This window comes from Mus pahari, chromosome 20 (assembly GCF_900095145.1).
Source record: "Mus pahari chromosome 20, PAHARI_EIJ_v1.1, whole genome shotgun sequence".
Classification (NCBI taxonomy): domain Eukaryota; kingdom Metazoa; phylum Chordata; class Mammalia; order Rodentia; family Muridae; genus Mus; species Mus pahari.
In genome coordinates this window covers 52,102,684-52,106,904 of record NC_034609.1, presented here as the reverse complement: position 1 = coordinate 52,106,904, position 4,221 = coordinate 52,102,684, and positions in this window count along the sequence as shown.

Here is a 4,221-nt window from a genome sequence, read left to right as displayed (position 1 = left end):
TTGAGAGTTTTGCTGGGTATAGTAGCCTGGGCTGGCATTTGTGTTCTCTTAGGATCTGTATGACATCTGTGCGGGATCTTCTGGCTTTCATAGTCACTGGTGAGATGTCTGGTGTAATTCTGATAGGTCTACTTTTGTATGTTACTTGACCTTTTTCTCTTACTGCTTTTAATATTCTTTCTTTGTTTAGTGCATTTGGTGTTTTGATTATTATGTGATGAGAGGAATTTCTTTTCTGGTCCATTCTATTTGTAGTTCTATAGGCTTCTTGTATGTTCATGGGCATCTCTTTCTTTAGGTTAGGGAAGTTTTCTATAATTTTGTTGAAGATATTTACTGGCCCTTCAAGTTGGTTATCATTGCTCTCTTCTATAGCTATTATCCTTAGGTTCTCATTGTGTCCCGAATTTCTTGAATGTTTTGGGTTAAGAGTTTTTTGCATTTTGCATTTTCTTTGACTGTTGTGTCAATGTTTTCTATGGAATCTTCTGAACCTGAGATTCTCTCTTCTATCTCTTGTATTCTGTTGCTGATGCCTTGACTGCTGATCTGCTTCCTAAGTTTTCTTTTTTCCCCTTTGTCTTTCTTTTCTTTTTAATTGGATATTTTCTTTATTTACATTTCAAATGTTTTCCCCTTTCCAGGTCTCCCCCTCAGAAACCCCCTACCCCACCCTGCCTCCTGATCTCTTTCCTAAGCTTTCTATCTCCAGGGTTGTCTCCCTTTGCGATTTCTTTACGTGTCTATTTCCATTTTTAGATCCTGGATGGTCTTCATCAATTCCTTCACCTGTTTGGTTGTGTTTTCCTGTAATTCCTTAAGGGATTTTTGTGTTTTCTCTTTATGGGCTTCTACCTGTTTAACCTGTGTTCTCCTGTAATTCTTTAAGGGAGTTATTTATGACCATCTTAAAGTCCTCTATCATCCTCATGAGATGCAATTTTAAACCCAAAATCTGGCTTTTCTGGTGTTGGTTATCCAGGACTTGCTATGGTGGGAGAACTGGGTTCTGAGGATGCCAAGTAGCCTTGGTTTCTATTGCTTAGGTTCTTGTGCTTGCCTCTTGCCACCTGGTTATCTCTGGTGTTACTTGGTCTTGGTGTCGCTGACTGGAGTTTGTCCCTCCTGTGGGCCCGTGAGCCCATAATCTTAGGTCTGTCAGCACTCCTGGGAGACCAGCTCTCTCCCGGTGGTAGTGGAGTGCAGAGAGCTGTGATCTTAGGTGTGTCAGTACTCCTGGGTGACCAGTTCTTTCTGGTTGTGGAGATCTGTGCCACAGGTTTAGCTCTGGGGCATTGATGGAAACTGGAGAGATCTTGTCCCTGGCTGTTTTGAGGTTCCTGTGCCCTGTGAGCTCCCGGTGGGTCCCTCTTCAGACAGTTATTGGAACAAAAGTGGTGGTCTCACCTGGCAACTAAGGAGTGATAACACTCTTGGGAGACTAGCTTTCTTCAGGCAGGATTTAGGTACAGAGGGCTATGGGACAACCTTAGCTCCAGGGCACAACTCACAAGGTATTTTTCTAGTAACTCCTGGGAGACCTGTAACTACTTTATGAGAAAGGCATTAGTAGATGTAAGCTTCAACAGATAAAGAGCCTGGAGCTGAGAGAGGCACAGAAGGTAGCTCCAGGACACATAATTACAGGTTTGGAGCAGGTTGTCTCACTTTCAGGCTTGTGCTCTTAGCACTACACCAAATGATAATATACTAGCAGTCTCTACTGATTTGTTTTTGTAATTTTAGTTCTAAGTGTTATTAGTGTACTTAATTATATTCTTGGAATATACAACTTAAAGATTTTGTACTTTTTACTATAGGATGGCATTTGTCTTAGCACTGAGTGAAAGATAAATGATATGCTAACTTTTATTTCACAAACTTCATATGTCTAGTCTATAAATTATATATCCTTGAGCATTTAACTTAACCCTGAATATATATGAAGATATGTTTTCTTAACAGGGATAAAGAGATACTAGCAGAATCATTGAAACATTATGGACTTATGGAACAGCAGATGGACGGTAATATTTTATAAATCCTTAAACTTTGTAGTTTCATAAACATATTTTTTTAATTTTAACTTATATGTCCCTTGTTACTTGTTTCTCCTGGCCATGTGCTCACGGTCCATCTCCTATCATGGTGGCTTCTCCCTTTTGTGTGTGCTTTCTTCCTCTCTTCTCTCTCTCTACCACCCTGAATCACTTACCTCTATCTATTGTCCATTCACAGGCCTTAGCCTTTTATTTAGCAATTAACATAAGAAGCAAGGTTACACAGCATCACTTAATGTATGTGAGGCTCTTCTTGTTGTGGGCCACCAGATCTTGGGGACAAGTTTTTAGCATTTGAATACACAACAGCACAGACCAAGCTCAGCAATCATTTCACATGTATAGTGCACATGCAGGCAAAACACTCAAACACATAAAATAAAAACAAATATTTTTTTTATTAGGTATTTTCTTTATTTACATATAAAATGCTATTCCCTTTCCTAGTTTCCCCTCTGAAAACCCCCTATTCCTTCCCCTACCCCCCCTGCTCACAAACCCCCTCACTCCTGCTTCCTGGCCCTTTCAGTCCCCTATACTAGGGGATATAACCTTCAAAGGACCAAGGGCTTCTCCTCCCATTGATGACCAACTAGGCCATCCTCTGCTACATACGCAGCTAGAGCCATGAGTCACACCATGTGTTTTCTTTGACTGGTGGTTTAGTCCCAGGAGCTCTGGGGACACTAGTGAGTTCATATTGTTGTTCCTCCTATGGGACTTGCAAATGCTTTCAGCTCCTTGGGTCCTTTCTCTAGTACCTTCACTGGGACCCTGTGCTACATCCAATAGATAGCTGTGAGCATCCACTTCTGTATTTCTCAGGCACTGGCAGAGCCTATCAGGAGACAGTTATATCAGGCTCCTGTCAGCAAGCTCTTGTTGGCATTCACAATAGTGTCTGGGTGTTTATAGTATGGATGCCTAGGTGATACAGTCTCTGGATGGTCATTCCTTCAGTCTCTGCTAACACTTTGTTTCTGTAATGCATTCCATGGGTATTTTGTTCCCCCTTCTAAGAAGTATCGGAGTATCCACACTTTGGTTTTCCTTCTTCTTGAGTTTCATGTGGTTTGTGAATTTTATCTTGGGTGTTCCAAGCATCTGGGCTAATGTCCACTTATCAATGAGTGAATATCATTTGTGTTATATTGTGATTGGGTTACCTCACTTAGGATGATATCCTCCAGATCCATCCTTTTGTCTAAGAGTTTCATAAATTCATTGTTTTTAATAGCTAAGTAGTATTTCATTGTATAAATTACCACATTTTCTGTATCCATTCTTCTGTTGAAGGACATTTAGATTCTTTCCAGATTCTGGCTATTATAAATAAGGCTGCTATGAACATAGTGGAGCATGTGTCCTTATTACAAGTTGGAACATCTTCTGGGTATATGCTCAGGAGTGGTATTGCTGGGTCCTCAGGTAGTACTATGTCCAATGTTCTGAGGAACTGCCAAACTGATTTCCAGAGTGTTCGTACCAGCTTGCAATCCCACCAGTAATGGAGGAGTGTTCCTCTTCCTCCACATCCTCACCAGCATCTGCTGTGACCTGAGTTTTTGATCTTAGCCATTCTGACTGGTGTGAAGGAGAATCTCAGGGTTGTTTTGATTTGCATTTCCCTGATGACTAAGGATATTGAACATTTCTTTAGGTGCTTCTCAGTCATTCAGTATTCCTCAGTTGAGAATTCTTTGTTTAGCTCTGTATTCCATTTTTTAATAGGGTTATCTGGTTTTCTGGAGTCTAACTTCTTGAGTTCTTTGAATATATTGGATATTTGCCCCCTATCCAGTTTTGGGTTTGGTAAAGATCTTTTTCCAATAATTGGTTGCCTTTTTGTCTTATTGACAGTGCCCTTTGCCTTATAGAAGCTTTGCAATTCTATGAGGTCCCATTGGTTAATTCTTGATCTTAAGGTACAAGCCATTGGTGTTCTGTTCAGGAAGTTTTCCCCTGTGTCCATATATTCTAGGCTTTCCCCCACTTTCTCATCTGTTTAAGTGCCTCTGGTTTTATGTGGTCCTTGATCCACTTTATGTGGTCCTTGATTCACTTACACTTGAACTTTGTACAAGGAGATAAGAATGGATGAATTCACATTCTTCTACATGCGAACTATCAGTTGAGCCAGCACCATTTGTTGAAAATGCTG